General features: G+C 38.7%; 2 protein-coding genes across 11 annotated transcripts in view; one reads left to right on the plus strand and one right to left on the minus strand.

The window, feature by feature from the left end:
- Positions 1–19,100, minus strand: part of Shoc2 (SHOC2 leucine rich repeat scaffold protein) — an 84,954-nt gene extending 65,854 nt beyond the window's left edge. The window contains exon 1 of one of the 4 annotated variants that reach the window (XM_052183615.1): positions 19,006–19,100. The gene's annotated coding sequence lies outside the window, so the exon portion shown is untranslated. The other 3 variants (XM_052183633.1, XM_052183624.1, XM_052183608.1) reach the window with 3 other exon arrangements.
- Positions 19,058–26,140, plus strand: part of Bbip1 (BBSome interacting protein 1) — a 30,582-nt gene continuing 23,499 nt past the window's right edge. For 4 of the 7 annotated variants that reach the window (XR_007977958.1, XR_007977959.1, XM_052183687.1 and 1 more), the window contains exons 1-3: positions 19,058–19,152; positions 19,715–19,823; positions 24,513–24,591. The gene's annotated coding sequence lies outside the window, so the exon portion shown is untranslated. The other 3 variants (XM_052183679.1, XM_052183706.1, XM_052183697.1) reach the window with 3 other exon arrangements.

Genomic DNA, 26,140 nt, shown 5'->3' on the forward strand with positions numbered 1-26,140 from the left:
CCCACGAGTCTGTTATTATTTCTAAATAAAGAGCTGGAAGTAGTTCACTGGCACAGTCTTATGAATACTACGGTAAACTTCAAGGAAGTACTTCTGTCAAGTTTTGATGAAGTATCACAGAGCACCTTCAATTACCTGACAAGGCTACTGAAACAGTCCTAGCCACTTCCATGTATACACGAGAGGGGCTGGGTACTGGCTTAATAACAAATGACCAAGCTTCATCAATCATACACTTATATAAGGAAACCTCCATAAGAATCTCTAAACTGCAGGGCTTGCAGAATTTCTGGTTTGGTGAACATACCAAGGTGCTAGAAAGGAATAAAACATTCATACCGTTTCCTTCATATTGCCTAATACATCTCTTCCATTTAACTCTGAGCTGTATATCCTTTATACTAAACCAGTAATCAAAAATATAACTTCCCAAGTTCTATGAACACTTCTAGCAATTCGCTTACTTAAAGATAGAGTTTACAGCTAGTCTGGGTGCTTAAAGTGGCGGCAATATTTTGGGCACTGACCCTTTTAACTTACGTGATCTGACACTAACTCCAGGTATTGTTCAAAACTAAATTGTAAGATTCTTAAATGGTGCTCAGAAAATAAACTGGAAAAAAGCTCTACTACATTGTCAAAACTGTAGTGACTAAGAACAATTCATACACATCTAATGTTTATAAACACAGAAAGAGTAATTAGTGATAAAAATCAATAAAGAAATATCTACAAACACTCAAGGAAGAAAGTGTGCCCCAAGAATTTATATCCAGACTAACACTAGTTCATGATTAAAAAGTTAAAAACTAACAAATATGTAAAAACAGTTAAAAACTAGCAAATAGAAAAAAATCAAACTGTTCTTATGAGCTAACTTTGAAAGTTCAATCGAGCAGTAACCAAGTCAAAAAGACAAGTTGTGATCACTGGTCTCAAGGTTATTAAAAAGTTGTGACTACCAAATACAATGTAAATGCTACAATCCCTGTCACTGTTGAATGATCAACAACAAGTAGGATAAAGGGACTGATATGTGTTCACTTATTTATGCTAAACTGTCTCATACCTTTAAATATATTTGTTACAGTTTATCTCTATCAATTATAAAAGATACCATAATATAGATAAGTTTCATATGCTCATTTTAAAATGACTGAAAAAGTCTAAGGAAACCAACTACTTTATAAGCCAGAAATATATATTTACCTGGTTAACTGAACTTCACAGGGGAAATGCCCCTTCCAGAAGCTATAGGTTAGTAAACAAAAAGCCTAGTGTCACAGGGTTGTTAGTCAGGGGGAGAGTCCTAGAGGCACCCCCAAATGGTACAGGCTATTGCCATTGCTCTCAGTCACCCATTAAAACTTGATGGTAACCAGCCAAAAATGTAGCAGAGGAAGGCCTTGTTGGGCATCAGTGGGAGGAGTGGTCCTTGGTCAGGAAAAGGTTCAATAGAGGCCCCAACAAAGGGAAACTGAATGGGGGGAGGTGGGAGTGTGTCGGGTGAAGGGGCATATACGTGGAGGCAAGGGGTGGGAGGAGGGATTAAGGGTCTTTTGGGAGGGGAGAAATTGGGAAAGGCTTTACCATTGGCAATGTAAATGAAGACAATATTAAAAAAAAAAACTTGATGGTCAGCCATCATATTTTGATTACAGCATACAGAGAATCAAGCTGGTCTGAGAGCGTCCTCCCTTCTGGATGGGTGTCTCAGTGATAGAGCATGCTTTGCAGGCTACTGGAAGAAAACCACTACCAACTCATACCTTCTGAAAGACCCTGTGAGCTCTGGTAATGACTAGCCTGCCTTGATTTGCTCATGAGTGCAATAGTGTCGTGAATGCTACAGGAGTAACCAAGAGATTTTTTGTTTTTTAAATCAAGCCTAAGGCCCACTGTACTGGAGGGAACTCATACCTGGAACTATAAGTCTGATCAAAAACCCATTGCTTGGAAGACCACAAACCCTTCTATTATTATTTTATCCAGGGGACATAGTATTAAACTGACATTTAAATACTTACCCTTATATCCAAACTAGTGCACTTCTCACCCTTCATCAGAAACACTTTTTATGCAGCAGATGGTAGTTAATATAGAGAATCACAACTGACCAAACTGCACTCAGCCCTAAATTGCACCTCCTCCCAAACATGGCTGGACCACCCCCACAGAAGAAGGTGTGAAAGACTGTAAAAGCCAGAGAGTAGGGAAGACTGCTACAAAACTGGTTTCTAAAATCTAACAGGGTATCTTAAGAAATTACAGTAGCTTATGGTTATTAGAAAAAGACCTGCAAAAGACTTAACCAGTCCACAGTCCAGCACTAGCAAAAATGTTCAGGAAGTCCTTCACCTACTGGAGGTATACTGGCAGCTGATAACTGCTGGGGTAGTCAGCCAATCTTCTTCAGCAGTTATAGCCAGCCCACAGTAGTAGCCATGCTCCAGTGGATGCTGCCCTATGCCCTGCATATTTAGACATAACTAACTAAATTGAGTAAGTTGCAAGAAAAGAAAGAAAGAGAAATAATAAAACATGAAGTTAGGAGAAAATGTCACAAGAGTCCAGGAAAATTTGTAGAGGAGGAGGAATCTAAAAACATTGTAGTCACACGTGAAATTATCAAAAAATAAATAAAATGGGGGCTGAAGAGATAGCTCAATGGTTAACAGTACCATCTGTTGCTCTTCTGAAAGACCTGTCTCAATTGCCAGTACCATTAGCCATCTGTAACTTCAGTTCCCTCCTTAGGCCTCCAGGGACACCCAGCATACACATGGTGCACAACCAAACATAAATATATTTTTAATTTAGACTTTAAAAGAAACTAAAACTAAGCAGAAATTTCTGAGGAGAAATTTTGCATTTCTTCTTCTGAACATTAAACATTAACTATGTGTTGACTCAATAAATTAACTACTTAAAGTACCTTTAGAAATCTTAAGGAATCTGCGGTTGTACTCTGTGCTGTTTTATAGTTTTTTCTGACCACAATGCACAAAAGTGTATTTCTGTATTTCATAGATCATATAAATACCAATTCTCAGATGCAAATATATTTCTTCAAACTATAAAAGTTGAGTATTACTGTGTTACTGTGTTAAAAGGAACTTATTTTTATCTGTATTGAGAAAAAAAAAGGAACTTATTACTATGATGTGCATAAAAATAACAAAACACTGGAAATTTAAGATATTAAAACAGTACAATCACTGGAATATTATATAGGCATCATATAATATCATACACAGTACAAATGTATGATATATTAGAATTTCACATACAGATGATAAAACAGTAAATTCTGGGCCCATTTCATATAGCTATATTTTATCCTCTCTTATTGCTATGATTTGTGGTATGGTTACATCAATTTATTCCTGTCAACCCATGTATAGGCTGTTTCTAGTTACTTTCTTCATTTATATAAAAAAATATATTTACCAGGACAGGTAATGCCATCACTGGCCATAAACCTGCTCTTATCAAAACTGTAAGGTGCATAGCTGAAAATTGAACTAGGAACCAATATGCATTTTTAAAAATTTTTATAGATGGTGATTTGTCTTTCTTCAAAGAGCCCCCATTAATTTATATCCAAATCTTTCAAATTACTTATCATTATCAACCTGATAAAGTGCTATTGTAATCTACACTGTTAGTGAGCAGATCTTTTAGTTCTATTTTTGTAATATTCAGAGAAAATATATCTAATAGATACATTCTGCTTAACACACAATGTAGTTTTAATTTTCCTAAAATCACCACAGCTTAATCAGAGAGCTTTACATAAAAACCTAGATTCTTTTCATTAAAAACATCAAAATACTTGGGGTTTTCTGGGTCCACAGAAAGTTATCTTGAGTACTCTGACTATACATCATATAGTGTTTCTGTGTACATGCATGTCTATGTATTGTGCCTGGTCTCCTCTCAGAACTGAAGGTTAGAGCCCCTAGTTTTCCTTTTAGATTTTTTTTTTTCAATTTATATGTCTGTATGACTGTATGCCATAGATGTGCAAGTGCCTGCAGGGGCCAGAAGAGGGTGTCAGATCCTCTAGAATTTGAATTACAATGGCTATGAGCTGACTGTCAAGGATGCTGAGAATTGAATTTGGATCCTCTCTGTCAACTGAGTCATTTCTACAGACGGAAGGTTGTCATTTATCCTGGGCTACTTCATTACAAAATGTTTATCAGGATTCTTTGCATGAAAGGTATGTTAATGTCTTGAATACATGTAGTAAGCATTCTCATTTGGGTTTCTGTTTTAAACATTCACAAGTATATGTGAAATTTTAAGTGTAGGAAAACATCCATCAAATGTTAGTGATATTATCCTTCAATTAACAATGATTTTTACTTTTATCTCCATATGAATATTTGTTAAATACATTACAATGATCAACACTTCTTTCTAAATTTCTGAACAACAAATAATCCAATACCAGCTGTATTGGAGTAATGTTTTTGTGCCCTGTGTAAAGATTATCCTTATATTATTCAAATGCTGATTTGAGTTGAGTGCAGACCAGGACTCTGGTATTTTATTTTTATGAAGCATCACCTGTCTCCATGTTTTGTAAACATTCTTCTCCATCACCTTCTGATTGGTCAATAAAGGCCTCATCAGCCAATTAACTGGGCAGAGAAAATCAGGAAGCTGGATTTCTGATCCCAAGTAGAGGTCCCAGAGAGAGAAGTAGGAAAAGGACCATGAAGAAAAGGGGTAGAGAGAACACATGGAGAGACCAGGATGATTCACCATGAGGTTGAGATGAGAGCAGACATGAGAATACACAGGGACCAGAGGGAGCCAGGCAAGACCAGACTGGCAAGTAACAGGACATTTATCTGGTATTAACAGTCTTAGTAGGTCAGAATAGCTCAGAGCCTGACCAGCCTAGGCTTACAGCTTATTAATAAACTTACTGTCTTGTCTCAATTATTTGGGAGCTAGAAGAAGAACAGATAAGGCTTTATGCTTAAGTTACAGTCTGAAGGTTGAGTATGTTGATTTTTACATCAACAAAGAAAACTTAGAAAGAAAGCCTAAAAGTATAATAGAAGCCAATATAATAAAGACTATAGGAATTTTATTAAATTAAGTAATTTATCTAATACTTCAAGTCAGTTATACATATTGTTTCTACATGTAGTGTTTAAAAGTCAAAAGACGATCTAATTCATAAGTGGACAATTATGTTTGGAGACATTAACAGTTTAGAAGACAATTTAAACATTAAAATTTTAATCAATAATTATACCTTTGTGGTGATTTGAATAGGTATGGCCCCCACAGACTCACGTGTTTGAATGGTTGATACATAGGGAGTGGCACCATTAAGGGGTATAACCCTGTTGGAGCAGGTGTGGCCTTGTTAGAGGCAATATATCACTGTGGGGGTGGGGCACTCTCCTGCTGTCTGGGGATCAGGATGTAAAATTCTCTCCTCCTCCAGCACCAAGTCTGCCTGCACACTGCCCTGCTTCCCACCATGACATGGACTGAACCTCCAAAACTGTAAGACAGCCCCAATTAAATGTTTTTTCCTTATAAGAGTTGTTGTGCCTATGGTCTCTTTACAGCAAATAAAGTCCAAATTAAGACAATCTTCATTTAGCTAATATGTATTGCATTATTCTTTGCATATTATGGTTGAGTTCAATGCAGAGTACCTGCCTATATACTGACAGACAAGCAGGTAAAGCTATGCAACAATACATCCATAAGTATAAAGAGAAGGCAATCAACAGAAGCCTCAGAGTAGGAGGATCAGGAAAGTCTTCCAGAGAGAAAACATTTAAGCAGTAATCAACCGCGGCAACACCCTCCAAAAAAGGTAGGAGGTAGCCAGAAATCCTGATTTCTTCTCTCCTACAATCCCTCATCTCCACAATTACCAAATTCTATTAATTCTTCTCCAAAAACCTCTCACTTCATCAATCTCTATGTATTCCCAAAGCCACTGTCTACAATGTAGATTCTAATCCTCCTCACAATCAGGTATAAGCAACTCTCTCCTGTGATGGCTTTCTTACCTGCCTCACCATGTCCACCCCCACTCTGTTCTTAACATAGTGTTCATAATCACTGTAATTAGTGCTCTTTCAAATACCCAAACCTAACAGGTCACTGCAAAGTAAAACAATTAGAGACAGCCCTCAAGATAAATCTGAGAAATGTAGCAGTAATTTGCAGTCCTTTTATGATCTGGCCCCTGCTTGCTTTTGCCACAGCCCTAGTATTTCCCACATGACACTGGTCATGTGAACATCTTTCACAGACCACAGTGGGGCTTACTATTTCTTGTAACTATTTCTTCTGCTAGAAAGATATACAGTGCTTCACTAATCAAACTCTCTGGGTATCCTAATTATTGAAAAGCCTTCGATCCTTTCTGTCATTTTCTTCTGTCCTCCCACTTAAAATAAATAAATAAATAAAAACCAAAAAAAAAAAAACAAAAACAAAAACAAAAATAACAGCTTATGTTATTAAGCACATTTAATCCCAGGTCTTGGAAGACAGTGACAGAAAGATTTATGTTGAGTTCAAGGCCAGCTGGTCTACAATAGTGAGTTTCAGGACAGCCAGGACTACCTAGTGAGACCTTTTCTCAAACACTAATAAAATGATGATGATAATAGTAATAATAACAACCCACTGTCAGAACACTGGCATCTTCTCTGGTAAGATTCTTCTATTTAAAGGTAGTGAGTACATAGGAACCAACCTATCTTTTTCAGTTGTATCCCAGGAGTTACAACACTACTTGTAGTAGCTGTATCTACTGAGTAATATTCAACCTAAACTTTGTGATTTTTGTTGTTGGTGGTGATTTTCTGTGTGGGTCTTTTAGAACAAGGCCTTTTATATATCCCAGGATAACTTGGAATTTGCTAATTCCTCACCTGCCTCACCATGTCCACCTCCACTCTGTTCTTAACATAATCACTGTAATTAGTGAATGTAACCCAGGCAGGCTATCTTATTCATGATCCTGCTCCCTCAATCTCTAAAGTGTTAAGATGACAGACATGTACCATAGGTGTACACCACCACACCTGGCTTTGCTGTGCTTCATACACCACACTAGACATCTCATTCCTTACATAAAGAAGCATTTTCATATGAAGCGCTTCATAACACAAGAGAGATTTACTTGGCATAAATATGCATAAATCAATAAACATTTGTTGGATGTGGCTGAATAAACAACAAAAACCCTTATTTAATATAATGTTTTTCTATAGGCTACTTAAAACAACTCTCTTTCACTCACATTTTTATATCTGAAACATGCCAAGACGGCAGGCATAATTTTTTGTTACTGTTTATGAAGATCTGAAAAGTTTTTTGTTCTTTTAAATAACTTATGGATAAAAATAAACAACTTGTGATTCCAAAGGACACAGAACTATTTTTCGAGGTAAAGAGTTTTAAAAAGGAATCTTCCAAGTCAAAAAACCAAAGCAGTAATCCAAAGAACAAGAAAATATGTGATAATAGTAGTATGCTTTAAAAAGCACTGTTGTTTTCAAGAGAAGTGAAGGAATGCTTCTTTATACTGCTAAGTGAATCTGAGATAGGATTCATTTTCACTGGGGTTTAGAAGAATTCCTGTCTGTGAATGTTTCTTCTACATGTCCATATTAATTAGAATCATGTCAAGAGTGCATATATACATTACCTTCAAATTTACTTCCCCCCATTCCTTGTTAAGAAAGCAAGATGAAATACTAATAGTTCGGTAGACGTAGAGACAGGATTGATTTTATATTGCTATAAATATGTGAAGTTTTTCCAGGAAGTTATTACTTTATATATTAACTTATATTCCAGACACACAGATTTAAAACAAAGAGCTGAAAATTCCTATTCAACAACCCACAGTATAAAACTTAATTGGAACCACAGCTCTCTTGTACAACTCTAATTTACCATGTATATTAATTGTACAGTTCCCCAGCAGAGTCTCGACATCAGATACTTTAATAAAACATTATCTAAAAAGTCTTTATACCACAGAAACACTACAAAAAAAAAAGATTTACTTATAAATACTGGTCAAACTGTCTTTCTTGCCAATACAACTTAAGTATTCACAAAATTTCCCTGTATGAACTGGAAGTAAGTTTGAAATATTGGTTATCAACTGGGCTCAGAACACATGACCCAAACGTAACTTTTAGAGACCAGTGTTTGTCACCCAAAATAAGTTTCCACTGGCATATTTTCACGAGATTACTCTGAGGACTGACAATTATTTGAAGTGCTGGAGACTGAACTAATGGCTTTGTGCATGCTGAACAAGCTTTCTAACACTGTGTTAAAGACCAAGCCCTTTCTCATGTAACTAGTACCTGGCTTTGTTTACTAACAAGGCTATACAATCCCTCCATTCACATACCTATAACACAAATCCCTACCACCTCCAGAAACTCACAACTTCTTTTCCTTTCTATATTCTACATATATTCTATATAAGAAGATGCTATATTGTCTTTAATAATCTGGTCTGTCTTTGTATTTTGTAAGATATCTGTTTTCACATGTAATTAAATTTGTTTTTTTTTCTCTTGTTAATCTATGTCAATTTAATTCATAGACCAACCAAGAACCCAGAGGGTAGATGAATGTAAAACAAGAGAAATAAAATGTAATTGCTATTTTATTACACATGTTAAGGTCACTATAATACCCAATAGATCTTTCAGTACTTTTAAGCTATTAGATTACAATTTAGTGTTTCATTTGTATATGCATAAACCCACAGTCTTTCACTTTGTCAATAACTGCAAATTCCTCCCAAAACCATTAAGTATCATAAACAGAAAGGTCAGAGCATATGATCTTCAAAGTATATAACTTACAAGTAATACACGTGGCTATAAAACAAATGGCCTTTCAGTCATTTATATAATAGTTTTGAGACTTTAAAAAATTTGTGTATGTTCAACTATTTTATTTGCCTACTATACTAACAGTATAGCTTCAATGTAACTTTCCTTTAAAAAAATCTTATATATATCTTATATATGAGTGTTTTGCCGTATGTATGTGCGCCATACACATGCCTGGTGCCCACAAGTCAGAAGAGGGTGTAGGATCCCTCCCTTGGCACTGGAGTTAACGATGGCAGTGAACTATGATGTGGTAGCTGGGAACCAAACCCCAGTCTGCAGCAAGAGCAGCCAGTGTACTCTTAACTGTTGAGCTTTCTCCAGCCTAAAGATTAATATAACACACATAACATCTTTTAGATTTGAAAACTATCTGTGTACTTCCAAATATTACAAAGCAAACCCACTCATATAAGATCAAAAGAAACATCTAACACCCATAACTAACTTAACAAGGTTAAAAGGAATTTCTCTCATCAAAAGATACTCAAAACACTCAAAGACAGCAGACATTTTACAAACTTTATAATTTGCAAATTATATATTATAAACTTTATAATTTGTAAATGTTAAATAGAACCATACAATTCCCAATTGGAAATGCTATCTTCTAAATGTAAACATGCCACCAGTACCCAACACCCACCCACCCCCAAGAAATGACCTCCTGCTCCTGTGGCTTATGCTTAATCTACAATGATCTGATCATCTTTAGGGGTGGAGCCTTTAGGAAGTAAGTGGACTTTTGGTTAGATCACAGGGGAGAAGCCTGGCTCAGTGGATCAAGTACATGCATGAAGACCTCAGTTGAGCCCCACTTCACTCCAGTAAAGAGTCAGCATGGAGGGTATGACTGCTATCCTGGCACAGGGAGGCAGGCATGGGCAAGGCATGGAGCAAACTGCCCAGCCAGCAGAGTTGAACTGCTAGGCTCCAGATTCAGTGAGAGATGCTATCTCGAAATATAAAGTCTGAGAGTGAGAGGAAAAACACCTGGCTTCAACCTCAGGTCTCTGTACAGATATACACACTCACAAGCACATGCCACATACAAATACTTTTTAAAAATTAAGGTAGCTGGGCGGTGGTGGCGCTCACCTGTAATCCCAGCACTCTGGGAGGCAGAGGCAGGCAGATTTCTGAGTTCCAGGCCAGCCTGGTCTACAGAGTGAGTTCCAGGACAGCCAGGGCTACACAGAGAAACCCTGTCTCAAAAAAAAAACAAATCCAAAAAAACCAAAAAAAAAAAAAAAAACCAAAAATTAAGGTAAAGTGAAAATTGCTTACTGAACTTTTTAAGTACTGTACACAACACTGTGAAAATATTTACATTACAGTTGCCAAAATGACCTTGGTTAAAAAGAAAGAAAAAAAAAATTGAAACAGGGCCCATTAGTCTTGAATGTACTATGACAGCAAAGATGACACTGGACTTCCAGACTTCTCCAATTCACCTTCCAAGTGCTAGCTTGGTAAAGGCATAAACCAAACCGTTGCACCTGGCCTAGCAAAAAACTTTAAACTGTTTTTTGAAAATAGTGATTCTCTTTTTAAAAGGTAATTTATTCTCAAGCCCCAAAATAATTTTTATATTTCATGTATAATACATCTGCCATGCCAATTTTTTGCAAACTTTCAATGATCATAACTGATTATATTTAGGTCTTTAGTATTCAAAAACAAAACTTGGTAGTCTTATATAGTCTTTGATTATTATGTACTTTGTTGTTAATCCATGTTCTACATGTTCTACTATAAGCTATTATATAACTGAAAGATGAAAACTTTAAAACACTGCAGCACTTCAAGTCATTTAGTATGCTAAGTTCCCATTGTTGCTTAGTGGGTGTTCTGAATTGAGGCCATATTTCTAGTATTAAGAATTTCAATACACTTCTTCCAAAACTCAGAAATAAATGTCTTCAAAGTTAAACCATAAATTTTATTATTTTAAGCTGCCTAGTATATAAGCATCTCACTTGTATGAATTTGGAACTATGATTAACACACGGAGGTAAGCTAGTATTTGTCATAACAAAAAGTAACTTTTCTTCCGCCTATACATAGTCACAGAATTTAAGATACCTTATTATTAAGATATTAATGCAAATATTTTAACTAGAAATAAAGGCTTTGAGTGAAATGTTAAACCCTCTATCTCAAATATATACAAACTAAAGCTGCACAATTAAATACTCTCTCCACCAGGTCATCCAATCTCTTATACAACCCCAAATTTTGATAAAGAATTTAATACTGAACCTAAAGTTCCCAATCCAGATAACTGAAAGATGACAAGAGAAATAAAGCTCAGGCCCAGTTAACAATATAAGCTGCGACAACACTGTGGCCATTTGTCACTGTAACAGATTACATCCTCAAACAACATTGGTCAGGAAAACCATGCTACAAAATCTCACATAGAGCACAGCTACCTAAACAACTAGAGGTTAAATATAAAACTGCACCTCTGAGAATGCTATGGTAGTCATAGTTATTGTATCATTCCATTACTTTCAAGTAACTGTTTCCATTTACTCATCCACAAACTACTCCTTGATACCTGCTGCATTGCACCTCATTAAGCAAAATTTCCTAATAACAAAAGCTTAACACTAAAAGCTTTAAATTGTATCATCAAAATGTTTCTGAAATAAACATTTTGTAATCTTTAACAAATTACACTAGTTGACTTCTTAACAGAATTAGACTATCTCTGGATTATTATGTATAAAACAAATGGCATGTTGAAATATTCGACATAAAAAAACAAAGAAATATTCGACATGCTTACAAATTAAGCTAAATGTCTTCCAACTGTCATTTCTATTTGTTTTGAGTCAGGGTCTCTAAAGCACAGACTGGCCTGGAACTCAAGACAATTAGCTGTTGGGATTACAGCTACCACACCCAGCTTCCAGCTGTTTTACAAGTAGTTTCCCAGGCTCTTACTGTCAACTCTCTTACAGCCTATAGGAATTAACTTAAGCCTTTTACATTTGGTATTATATGAGAGCAAAGGGGGCCTAAATTAAGGTCTGAGAGGTTCTAAGGACTTAGAAATTGTGTATTTGAGAACAAGAATGTGCAAAACTCTCTTTGTCCTTTTTAATGGCCTATTCAGTCTGTCTGGGACTCTGTATTATTAATAACTTAAAAGTAATTTTCTACTAAAAATCTACAAGGTCAAAAATACTGTGGTTAATACATTGAAAAACCAATAAAGACAAACAGTGAGTGCTCCACATGAATCTTCTATTTCAGCAAAAAGACATTAAGCAAATCATTTCAAAAGTGATGAATGTTGCAGAAAAGAAAATGTAAATTCTTTGAATCTGGAGATCAAAATCTTCCAAATGACATATCAAACTAAGGTCTCAAGTTTATCCCAGAAAGGGACGCGGGTAGTATCAAAGCAGATACTATCAGAAATTCTTAGTTACTAATAACTTTGAGATACATGGGATATAATCTATAACATTTTAAGGTGACTGCTGAAATGCAAAAAAAAAAAAAAAAAAAAAAAAAAATCCAACGTTTCTACAACTCTCTCTATACCCTTCAAGAAATAATACTGAATGGAGCAGTGGATCTCTGGAGTTCAAAGCCAGCCGGGTCTATGGAGTAAGTTCCAAGACAGGTCTACACAGAGAAACCCTGTTGTGAAAAGACAGGAAAGAAGAGAGAATGACAGAGGGAGGGAGGAAGGGAGGGAGGGAGGGGAAAAAAAAGAAAAGGGAGAAAAGAATATTATAAAAAATCTTGAGTGAAGAAGGAAAAAGAGGAGGAAGAAAGATTGTATAAAAACTTACTTAACTGCTAGATGTGGTAGCATAGGCTTATAACCCCATTACTCAGGAGGGAGATGGTTGATTCCAGGGCAGTGTACAGTACCTAAGGAGATCCGTTCTCAAACAACAACAAAACTACTGAGTCCTCAAGTTCAAACAGTAAAAGCATACAAAGCTCTCTATTAGGATCTGACTGCCGACCACAGAATCAGAGTCACCAAAAAAATGAGCACTATCCACCAAGTATAAAAATAAGGTTTTTATAATACTCAGAAGGAATATTTACATAATAAATTTAACCATGTTCTAAGTATATAAATATCATTATGTATTGCCTAAAAGAATATAATGTTTAAATATTAATTTAAAGAACAACAACAGTAAGCCTCAAAATTATACTAGGCTGATATGTTCTCTTTGTATTTCATTACTTAGGTTTTAAGTAATAATTTAAGTACCTCTTAACGTTAATACAGGTCTATACTATAGTCCAAGGCCAAAATTGAATCAGGTATACAAGAAATAACCACCAAAAATATAAACTTTAATGAAAATCTACTGTAAGGCTTAAAATCCTGGATGGCATAGCAAAGACACAGTTTGGTGGGATAAGGCCACAGAGCCTGAGTTCCATCCAAGAACCCATATGGTCCAAGGAGAGAACCAACTATGGCAGGTAACCCTCGCACCTTCACACATGCACTTCATTGTGACATCCATTTGCCTGTATTCACACACACCTCAAATAAATTTTAAGGATTTAAAAAATATTACTGGAATCCAAACAACTAGTCTGCATAATTTTCAAGATGGACCTAATATCTAACCCTTGTTCTTTCCTACCTACAACTCACACACACACAGGACATGTCCCCAGTGAGCACTGCCGGTTACAGACAGTTTCCATCTTAACTCATCCCAGTGTGCTAGGATTTAGCTGTTATGGCACTTGTCTCATTGTGTAAGTACGGCTTGTTCAATGCATGCAACAAACCCTAATTTAAGAAAAGCAGGAAACAAAGAGTATTTACCTCTGCATCAGCACCTAACACAAGTATGACATGTGCACATTATAATTTGCATTATAATTTAGAACTATCCAGTATAACAGAAAAATTAAAGATTGCACTACTAGAAAGGCTTGAAAGCAAAGTAGACAAGAAAAACAAACTGGAAAACCTGAAATAAAATTAATTTCAAATTCTAGGAACTACTTGTATCAGAACAAGCCATTTAATCACTACTTCTAGAACATTAGAAAAAAATTAAAAGAAGGCATGGTAGATCACCCTATAAAAATCCCTCACTCCAGAAGCTGAGGCAGATGGGTTGAGTTGCAGGCCAGCCTGTTACTTCAGAGTTTGAGGCTAACTTGGGCTACATAAGATTGTGCCATCTCCCCAGCCCCAAATAAAAAATTTATCAGCTATAAAATTATACAATTAAAATGGTAGCCTTTCTGGATAGCAATGGAGGATAAGTAATATATTGAAACATTAGAAATTCATAGTGTCATAAAGATGTCACAAAAACAATTCATAAAACTCTCAGGCATACTGAATGGGCTGACTTCACCCTTGAAACCTTGTTCAGATACAAGCAGTGTGTTCATTCTTCCCTAGGAAAGAACCCTTACAAGTACAGACACACTACTTTTTGTTATCATTTCTGACTAAGTTGTAATGAGACAGTATGAAATCTAATTAGTTCTCTTAAAATCTTGACAAGAGAACTACATACTTACTCAAGAAATACACGTTATCATCTCAAAAGCTTAAGACTGTTTTGTAATTATAATATTCTTTTTATGTGTTCCAACTTTGCTTCACTGAACTAACAATGCCTTGCTAAAAGGCACTGAATAAAAACTATTTTACTTTAAAATAAGTACTATTTTAGAACATGTCATATTTTAGAACATGGGGTCGTTTTATTGGATTTTTATTTTTCAGACTTAAATGTTTTCTCCACCCTGTACAAGCGCATTTCAGATACTATGCAACATGCCACATTCAAGCACATTTGTTACTTATGAAACTGCAGATTTTAAAAGTCAAGTTTAGACAAGTAGATAAGAATATTGGGAGTTTAGTTCATTAAGAGAAAATACTTGTAAAAAGATCTACAGGGCACAGCTTTGATGTGGTGTAGCATCTTATGAAGGCTTAGCAGTAGAGAGTAATGTCAAACTAGCAGATGGTTATGCTCATGCTTTGTTCATTAGCCTTAAATTATAAACTGTATAATACAAAACGTCTAATGCACAGAATATGGTAAGTCTAACATTAAATAAGATTATCTACCAACCTAATTATTTACACAACTCATTTCAACTATCACTTTATTCTGCTAAAATATACAGCCAAATCAATTCATTTACAAGAAAACATTTACCAACTCACTAATAGTCTAATAAAAATAAATACTGACACTTCCTAATATCTAAATCTCCACCCTTAATTTAAATAGTTTTGTAAACAAATTCCAGAAATCTTACACCACGTCTAAGCAACAAACCTCAGAACTCACTGTTTCCTGATTTAAATTATGTCTTGGTTAAAGCAAAGGTTTTATGCTTCTTCATACATGAAAGACACATGAAGGACATAGCAACTGACCTCAGAGATTCCAACCTCCAAATACTCATACCCTTACATCTACACACAAGAGATCTAGTTCTTGTTCTGGTCTAAAATACTAAGAGCACTTCTATGTGTGAATTACCTTTTAAAAACAAGAGTCTTTCAGAAAAACAATATACAAAAATATTCATAATTCAGCAAATATTAAAAAGTATGAATGAAATTTCATTACTTGCACAAAACATCCCAATTTTATCCACAATTGATATTGATAACAGAAGACAAAAAAATGTATTTGAGGCTGAAAAGATGGCTCAGCAGTTTAAGATCATTGGCTGCTCTTCTAGAGGATCAGAGTTTATTACCAGCACCCATGTGGCCACTCACAACCCTCTGGAACTCCTGTTCCTGGTATCTGACATCTTCTGGCCTCTGTCAAGTGTGCATGTGCTGCACATACATATACAAGCAAGCAAACTCATGCACATAAAATAAAACAGGCTCACATCTCAGCAATAAGTCAGAAGCCATCTTGAGATTATTTCATATAGAACATAATTAGTTACTATCTAGAAGAGGGAAAGCCATTGTCCTGAGTCACATAAACAATAGCTATTGATTGATTGACTGGTTGCAGATCTAGGAAAATCAAACCCAGAGCCCTGTACATGTTATGCAAACACTCTTCCACTGAATTACATTCTCAGCCCAATGTGATAATATTAAATGAATTTCTACAAGCACATCAAAAATAATAATTTTCCTGTTCCTATTTAAACATAAAGTGCTTCAAATTTATAACTGGTTTGAAGTTCACATGCTGACTTATGAACTATACTTGCTACAATTACCAAAAACAGTTCTGATCTAATTTTTCATTATGATATCTTAGAAAAAAACATATTAAAATGTAATCCAAGTTCAAAATACTAATTATCTCTTTATACCATTTTCCAGTACATACTAACTTCTGAATAATAAAAGGAAAACATTTAAGACTATAATAAATGAAATGTCAACTGTGACAAATAGAGTTTCTTCAGAAACTTAGCAAGCATCTAGGGAAAATGTAGTTGGTTAGAGTGAGTTCAAGACTAACTCCAAACTGAGATTTCAAGAGTGTGATTTCATGTTACCTTTATGTTACACATACATTTAATCCTTTGAAAGGTACAAACCTTTAACAAAACCCTTTATTTTTGTCTCTTTTACTTTGCCAAAGCATACTCAAACTCAAATAAAAATATTTTGTGTCTTAATAAGTTTGAAAGACTTCTCACTTAAGTGTTTAAGTATTCAGCTTAAGCTCCATTGTGGTGAACGATTTAAGAATTTAGGTAGTTTATCATTAACTCTCATATGAAAAATAAAAACATTTGAAGAATTCAAATATAGTTGTAGTTTAATTTGTAGACTTACCGAATATTACAAATATTCGGTGAATAGTTAAACCTCTAAGTTTCTTCAGATACACAGCAAAGAACAGTTTACAAAGGCAATGCCAAGGAGGGGTTAACTGAAGGAACGAGTGTATTAATAAATGTAGGTCTTTAAAATTAAACATCTTTGTCCGTGCTGACGACTTACCGAATATTACAAATTGTGAATAGTTAAACCTCTAAGTTTCTTCAGATACACAGCAAAGAACAGTTTACAAAGACAATGCCAAGGAGGGGTTAACTGAAGGAACGAGTGTACTAATAAATGTAGGTCTTTAAAATTAAACATCTTTGTCCGTGCTGACGACTTAAACACAAAAACACTTGCTTGCAAAAGTCTCCCCTTCGATTCTGAAAAGCAGCTAAGTTTTTGATTCCGCAATCCTTCCGGGTAGATGCTAGAACTTCTGGCATCCACAAAGAGTGTACGCGATTACACAGGTGTAAACTCCCTGACTAATCATCCTGCTGCAGACCAATGTACCTCGCAGTCCACATTTGCAAGCTAATTTTTACTTCCCCAGAGTCCTCAAAAATATCTGAGGGGATAGGTCGCAAAACAGGGTTTCCTCTTTTATTTTCATCACCTTCATAATGATACAAACCAATGGGATGAAAATCGAACCTCCCAAGTGTAAAGGTGAAATGAGATGAAAAACACACCCCAAAAAGCATCTTCTTTCCGATTCCCAAATAGACAAGCATTCCACCTGTTTGTCACAACCCCTACTTGCAGAGTTAACACAAACCTGTCCTGAGAGGGACGGGGAAGAAAGGGGAGAGGAGGGCGAACTACTGCTTTGGAGTCCTTATTCTTCTACCTAGGCATGGGGGAGGGGATAGTACAAAACAATGGATACCGAGGGGCTGGGGGGGAAATCGTTTTGCCCGGCAGCCTCCAGCGTTCCGAGCTGGGGGCGGGGAGTTACGCTACTTTTCCTCTAGCCCTCAAAGCAGACGCGGAGATTGCCATCAGGCGTGTTCAGCAGGGCGGTCTCGGCGGCCAAAACTCCTTTCACCCGGCAACACACCCAACGCCGAACTACCATTCTTCCCGCAGGGTCTGTGGGGTGGAGACCGCCCAGCGCCTAGGACTTTGGTGAGGAGGCGCAGAGACCCCACCCCACAGTCCCACAACCACACAGACCCACAGACCCACGGCCGCGCCCGCCCGCCCTCCCGGCGCCAAGCGTCCCCGTGACCCGGGCAGCCCCGCAGTCCCGGCCGGGAGGCGCCGAAAGCCGGGAGCAGCCGGAGCGCGACTGACTGGCCGCCCCGGGCCCGCGCTCGCGCCCGCGCCCGCACCGCGGCGCTGTCCTAGCCGCCCGCTCCGCTGTAGGCCCGGCCCAGCACTGTCAGGGGCAGCCGGCCGCTCCCCGTGCCCCGCCCGCCGGCCCCGCGCGGGCAGCGGCTCCGAGGCCCCGGCGCCCCGGGCCGTGGCACCTCGGAAAGCGGCCACGGCGCCTCCCAGGACTCCGACCCCTCAGGCCTCGCCCCGGCCCCGGCCCCGGCCCCGGGCCGGGGCCCGGCGGCTCGCGCCTGTCAGGACGTGTGGGCCTCCCCTTACCGACGGACGGCCGGGCCCCCCGACAGGCAGGAAGGCAGGGGACTGGCCCACGGGCGCCGCTGTGCCGCTCCCGCCCCAGGCTGCCGTCCGGAGCTCAGACTCCACCATCCCCGCTCACCTCCTTCCTCCTCCTCGTCCTCCGCTCCCCGAGCGACGCTCCCCTGCCACCGCCCCCCCGCCCCTCCCCCAATCGCCCCGCCCCTCCACACACTCTGGCTCCAATCGCCCCGCCCCAGCCCTCTTGAGCGTGCCTGGGCATTCGCTAGGGAAGAGGGATGGGCGGAGCCAGAGCAAACGCAGTCACCCAATCAGAGCAAGATATTGGTGCCAGCTTCCCTGTCCCCGCCCTTTTCCTTTCCTCCGCGGCAGTGCGCGGTCTCCCGCCCACTGGGCGCCGCTGGCTAGCTCCGCTACAGAGAAAGCCTCAAGCCGGGTAGAGAATCAACTCCAAGTCGGAAGTTACGGTTGAAACCCAGGCAGCCATAATTGATAGTGGCAGGAGGCGTTTCCTGCCACCCGTTTGACGTACCCTTTGCCTGCATTCGGTCCCCCGTTACCCCAGGCAACAGCAGTGCCATCTGGAAAGGGATGCACCTGTAAGTATACTTACGGAAGAGGTGCACAAGACAGTCCATACTGAACGAGTTAAATCGCGCTCAGGAACTGCAGGTTTGGTTGTCAGGCTCTTTACTGAGCCGCCTGATCACTTACCTACAACTACAGTTTCGGGCTTCAAAACTCCCTCGCACCGGAAGTTGCGCTTAGCACTTCCTAGTAGGGTCGTGGCCAGGAGGTGGGAGTAGTCGGACCCAGCCTGCGCCCCAGGGGGTGCCTCCTATCCCAGAGTCTAAGAGTGAGGTAAGTGTCCCTGACGCCCTACAGCGGGGCCGGCCAGGCCGGATGAACCGCAGGGAGGGAGCTCGAAGAAAACTAGTAGCTAAGGCCCAGGGCCGCTTCCGCTGGCAGAGGGTTTCCTTTCCGGCTGGTGGGGCGGTGGCCTGCCTTCCTCCGCCCCTCTGAGGTTCCCGGTAGGGCGAGGCTGCCGGATCCACTGCCCGGTCAGGCCAGAAGGCCGGCAAACCTTACGTCTGCACTGTGGGGCGAGCGGCACGCCTCCACGAATACCTATCGAGTCCAATACTTTCACTCCTTAGCCTTTAGAAACTCTAAATTTCGGGAACCAAAGGAACCAGTTTCCACCCCAGCTATCAAAGAAAAAGATGACTTCCTTGAGCCAACTCGCAAAGCAAAACCTTCCCTTATTCATCTTCTGATTTTTCTTCCCCTTCTGTCCTGCCTCCCCTTTCCATGGAGTTCTGTGTTAGGGTATATGATAGTAGTTAGTCCTGGGTGTTTACAATTGTTAATATCCTTTTAAAGAACATTTTCAAATATTTAAAATGCTTTTTGTGTCTCCAAGACATTGTCTCATGTAGCTCCTTCTGTGGGCGTTTTGAGTCAAGAAGTCAATCGTTTGATAACTACAGATCGGATTCCTAAAGCTACAAGAAAAAAATAACAATTTTCAGGTAAATTGAAATATGCTTATACCTAACCAATCGAAAATTAAAGTACAAATGTACCTTCTCTACCTATGTTCCGGCAAAAAAAAAATGAAGTGATGTTGTTTACTGTTGTAGTCAGCTGTCACCTTTTGTGATTTGTGTCTATTATTCTGTTATCCTTGGAGATGTGTTTCCACAGTCTCTCCCAGGGGAAGTGATTTCCTCTGACCTTATACAGCACTCCTTACACATCTTAGAATAGTCACTATTTCATGTGTCAGCTGCTTAAGTGGTTTTCCTTTCATGACTATGACGCCTATGCCTGAACAAAATGATCTGTGTGGAATTCACCTGCTCTGCACATAGTAGTGCTTTGATGAAAGGTTACTTTATGGGCAGCGTCCTTCAGTAGCAGAAACTGAGCATAGTCCCTGGTACTCAGTGCTGCTTAGGTCTACCAAAGTCTTTACAACATAATTCCCCTCCCAACTGTAGGTGTGTGTGTGTGTGTGTGTGTGTGTGTGTGTGTGTGTGTGTGTGTAAATGTGCAGACATTATAAAGCTAGAGAATCTCAAATTCAAAGCCACAGGGATACATAGTGAAAATCCTGTTTCAGAACAGGAGGAGGGGAGCTAAGACACTGTACAGTCTTATACTCATTTACCTATGGTTGGTAGTTGTTAAGATCTTGCTATGTACACATTTCTTTCCTCTTCCTATTCCTACTTTAGTATTATTTAGAAGTAATTTATAGGCCTGCAGTTAGGCAGACCCTAACATAAATATCCTAAGAATTTTGAAGTAGAGAAACTGCAAAATATAGTATTATTACAACCAAGAAAAGTAGCAATTTTGTAAAATAAAATACAGAGAATATATAAATCAAAATCCTATCAAAAAAGTTTTGTATTATACATAGACATTGTGACTTTAGGACTATCCTGATATCCTTCCTCTCTATGACATTGACATTTTGAAGACGTCAACACAGAGGTATTGTTGAAAAGGAATCCATTTTCTTTTGTTTGTTTGTTTGTTTGTTTGTTTGTTTGTTTGTTTTTTGGATTTTGTTTTTTCAAGACAGGGTTTCTCTGTATATTCCTGGCTGTCCTGGAACTCACTCTGTAGACCAGGCTGGCCTCGAACTCAGAAATCCGCCTGCCTCTGCCTCCCAGAATGCTGGGATTAGCCGCCACCACCACCTGGCTGGAATCCCTTTTCTTATTTCATGCAAAACAGAAGTTAGATTGGAGACCTAATTAAGTTTAATTCCTTTCTGTGCATAACTGTGTAAGTATTTCTCCAGTTGGATTCTCAAATGCAACTCCATATTTACTTGCCTTGTATCACTAGTAAAGTCCACCCCTCTTGTCAAGCTGAGGGTTTGGCATTTAATTTGCCTGTGTGTATAGAGTATTTAATAGTGCCATAGGCTGGTAATATAGACTGTCTCCCTTTAATAAATGTTGCTACTTTGCCTATGCTTTAAGCTGATGCAATGAAATCTACAGCTAAGTATACTGATGTCAGCATAGTTTTTTGAGTTTCAAGTCCTGGCACCCTGCAGACTGCTGTTGAAAGATGTATAGCTCTGTAATTCAAATATGTGAATCTTGATGTTATCTCGGCAGATACCAAGGTTAACTATTGTCCATCTGGCCACAGTCCAATCTAGGCAATGGTATTTTCTCCTTAAAATTCTTCTGCAAGATCTCATTGGTCCTGTTGTTTCTGTGATAGCGTTCTGGTAGTAAGGATTGCCTATTAAAAATTACAAAACCAAGGTTAAACTTAACATTTAGTTCATTAGGAACATGCTCTGCCCAGTGAATAGAGAACTGTGGGGTTTAGTTTATAACAGGAGGAAACCTCCCGAGAACGCACAGCCTATGTGGTCCCTCCACCCCACACTCACTTTTCATCTTGAAAGTTAAAAGGATTCTCTTAGGTTAGCACAGAATGCTGTTAGCCATCATACAGAAGGTTAAAATAACATGTTTCAATAGTTGAGTTCTTTGTATAGGAGGAAGTATGCTCCTATATGATTGTGAAACAATTTTAACTTAATATCAAATTCAGGAAGACTAAATAATATAGTAATTAAAACTAGGTTGGAGAATCAGACCTGGATTGCAGGAGTATGTCCATTCACTAGCTAAGTGTCTACGAGTCGTTTAAAACAACTTTAACAGAATTCAAGTTTTATATAAAGTACTTTAGCTTGCCTCATAGCATACTGAGTGTGGTCAGAGTATGATTGTTGTTACTAACTTCTAAAGCAGTGTGTAATTTAGGCACATATTGGGCATTACAATATATAGAAAGTTAATATGTGCGTGAGAAAGAGATCTCCAAGTTCAATGTCAAATACATAAAAAGATTCTAATTCAGTGATTCTTGAGGGCTTTAGGAAAAAGACTGTACATTTTTAATGGCACGAGGGTTTTATGCAGAATTTCTGAGATTTGAGGACTGGCCTTTGGAAAGCAATGTAAACTATCGTGTTCTCTTATATACTGTGGAAATAGCTAACCAATTATCTCAGCCACTAACTTTTCACAAAGGCTATTGGTTTAGTAATTTTAAGACTGTCAACTAGAACTGAATTTTGAAACATGTATTTTATATGAGATGAATATGAATGTAACCGTGGTATGCTACAGCATTGTCCAGATCTCGCATGAACGGTGCCTGTTCTGAGGCTTAGGCACATTTCAGAAACTAGACACCACACATTTTATTAACATGAGTCTGGGTTAATTAACTAAATTGAGCATGTTGCAACACAATTATACTAACAGATGCCAGCTAGCAACACAGACTAGAATCTACTATGTCTCCAACTGTCTGATGTCAGTCGGCCTCTCCACAGGAATGCTCTCAGTCCATACTCTGCTGGCATATGGGCAATGCTTGAGGAAAACGTGTTACTACTGTGTGTCTGCTGGAAAACGCCTTCTTTCTGAATTTCCTCTCCCCTTTTTCTGATTAGCTTCCATTGGACAGTCAACGGGGGCTGGCGGTATGGCTCAGCAGTGAGTGCTTGGCTGGTGTATGCAGCCCTAAGCTTGATCCCTTGGACCGCCCTGTCCTCTCTATTCTTCCAAAATGCTTTTGAAAAATTCATCTATCATTCAACTTCAGCTTTTGAATACAAAAAAAAAAAAAGTGTTATTCCCACAATCCTATGCCATGCCCACTTGAAACTGCACCTAACCAAACTGAATTTACTTTAAAAGAGCTGACTTAATATTCACAAAAGAATTTACTTAAAAGACCTTACAACAAATAGCCTTATATAGAATAACCTATATTGTAGAATTCTTTCTGGTGCTTCAGTCTCTAGGATTTAACTCCAATGCTTAGTAGGCCAAATCCGGTGGTTTGCACCAGTTTGCAACCTACTGTTGAAGATGAAGCAGAGACGTGGCTTAAGCCCAGGACACCCAGAGCAACCTAATCAACTGCATCCAGATCCCGTCTCAAAAGAGGGTCAGTCAGTGGACAGCTGGTGCAGTTAGACACTGGGCGTGTACTGCAGTGGCTCTATATTGTACTGCAGCTCAGTGTCACATATGATAAGCGTCTGAGCTGAGAAGGGAAGAGCAGTGGGGAGAGTAAGGACCTGGGATGTAAGAGCACATGTTAGCAAACACTGCCATGTACAGCTAAAACTTGGGTTTTATGTCAAATCTACAGGTTTTCAAAATTGGTTCAAATGCTTTTTAAATGTCCAGCAGACCAGAAGAAGAAAACTAAACTAGTTTGGGACTATAGGGCTGTAGCTTTATGATGTCTATATGTCTTACATAAAAACACTAGGACTTTATTTAAAGACAATCAAGTGCTTTAAAGTACTGTTACTTCTCTTAGTAAGAATCAAGTCACTTGTCATCTCCACCAAAATTCAATATACATACATTTTAATATACAATAGACTCCTGACCCCTGACTGCATAGGTTTCTACTTGGAGCTGATCACTTACAGCCTTTATTATGACTTCAGCCTTGAGTTATATATACTATGGTGTACATTTGCTTTATCACACATTCAAAACATAAGGATTCAGCAGTGCGTGCTGCTTTATATTTAAATAAATTTATTGAAAGTGTTAAAGCATGTTTAAACAAACCATGCCATCTTATAGGATATAGTGTCTATGAAGTTCGAAAACTTTGGGACTTGGAAAAGCCCTTAATGGCAGCATAGAGCAAATCCATCATGCATAGAAATTTGACGTAGGATAGAGAACCATCCTGGATTTCCACACTTTTTTTTTTAATCTGCTCTTTACTTGACGCTTACAATTTTGGGTAGATATCCATGAGGAAATCAAGCTGCAGATTGATTAAAATATATATTCAGGGTCACATAATTAAGTTACCCATCTGGGCCAGGCAGTGGTGGCACACGCCTTTAATCCCAGCACTTGGGAGGCAGAGGCAGGCGGATTTCTGAGTTCAAGGCCAGCCTGGTCTACAGAGTGAGTTTCAGGACAGCCAGGGCGACACAGAGAACCCTGTCTCGAAAAAAAAAAACAAAGAGAGAGAGAGAGAGAGATTGAGAACACTGTGCTACATATATCATCTGTTGCTAATAGATTTTTAAAAAGATATTCTTTAGTTTGTATTCCACCGTTCCTTTTTAAACATGGGCCATGTGCACATGCCTGAGACTTCCTTCTGATTTATTTTCACTTTCTTTCTAACAGCAGTCAACTACATCAGGGCTGCCGTTCCAGTCAACTGTGAAGGGTGCATTACTTCAGCCTTCGCTGGCTCCTGCTCGTCGTAAGTGCGTCTTCCCTTGTCTCTGTAACACAGCTAATGCTTGTGTTTTCTGGGAGCCTCCAAGCTCTGTGCCCAGGTGGACCATAAGAGCTCAAGGAGGACCAGGTCGCAGAGTATGGTGGGTGAGAGTCCAAGTCCTTTCTCTTCACCTTTTCTTCACTTAACAAAACTATGTAATCTTAAAAATGGTTACTTTTTTCTAGTCGTTTACATTTTGCAATATATGCATTTTAGGAGATTAATAGAAGATGGGTAATTCCGGTTTTATTTTTTGGCTACACCCAAAGTAATTCAATTCTAAAATTGCATTTTGAGGTATTATTTACACACACACACACACACACACACACACACACACACACAGTTCAAATGTCTTAGTTAATACATACAGCTTTCCACTAAACACTAGGAGGTAGGTAGGTCAGTAGGCAGATAGTAGGAGGGGGTGTTTTTCTAAGACAGTGCTTCTCAGTGTTTCTGGCAGGCCTGAAACTTACTCTGTAGACCAGGTTGGCCTCAAATTAGAGACCCACCTGCCTCTGCTTCCTAAGTGCTGGGACTAAAAACCTGCTCCCTCAGCCCAGCTAGATACATTTAAACTAATCTACATTGAAGATTACTACTAAGAGAGAGTGTGGCTCTAGACAGAATCTATAGACATAGACCTAGTGCTGTGAAGAGGACTGATCTCAGAAGCTAAGTAGGTTCTGGTCTGGTTGATAATGGATGTGGCAATGGGTGAATAATTCTTAATTGCTCCTCTGTACTGGTCGGTATGTTTTTATCCATTAAATATTAGTAACAAGCCCTATAACTATTAGGCTTTTTTCCTCAGAAACCAGTTGTGTGGCATCATTCTAGTGATACAGTACAGTAAGAATTGTTAGTATTCAGTGAGCTCTTATGTGCTAGAAATTGATATATGAATTCTTTATTTTCTATGTATTGCTATGGCATATGTGCACGACACACATACAAAATAAGCAAAATGCTAACTGTGCTTGAAAAGAAAACAAGATGCTTCTTTTAACTGTGTGTGCTTGTCTGTTAGCACTGATCCCACCACCCACCTGTCCACACCTTGAGTAACTCACTGTGCCTCTATCATTCATTCTGATGTGGGACTGATTTCTCCATACCTCAGTCACTATTTTCTTCCAATTGGACTTACCTACTTAATGAGCCTAAACCTCAATCATGGTATCGTAAGTCAGTATTCTATTGCTGTGAAGAGACACCATGACCAAAGCATCCCTTATAAAGCATTTAATTGAGGACTTCATTAGTTTCAGAGGTTTGGTCCATTATCATTATGATGGGAAGCATGGAGACATACAGACAGACATGGTGAGAGCTACATCTGTCTGGCCAAGATTCTGGTCTTGACATGGGCTTTTGAAACATTAAAGCCCACCCCACCATGGCACACTTCCTCCAAAAGGCCACACCTTCCAATCTTTTCAAATAGTGCCACTTGCTGGTGAACGAGCATTCAAATCTATGACACTATGAGGCAAATCTCATTCAAACCACTACACATGATCTTTAC

The sequence above is a fragment of the Apodemus sylvaticus genome, chromosome 1 (genome assembly GCF_947179515.1).
Source record: "Apodemus sylvaticus chromosome 1, mApoSyl1.1, whole genome shotgun sequence".
Lineage (NCBI taxonomy): Eukaryota > Metazoa > Chordata > Mammalia > Rodentia > Muridae > Apodemus > Apodemus sylvaticus.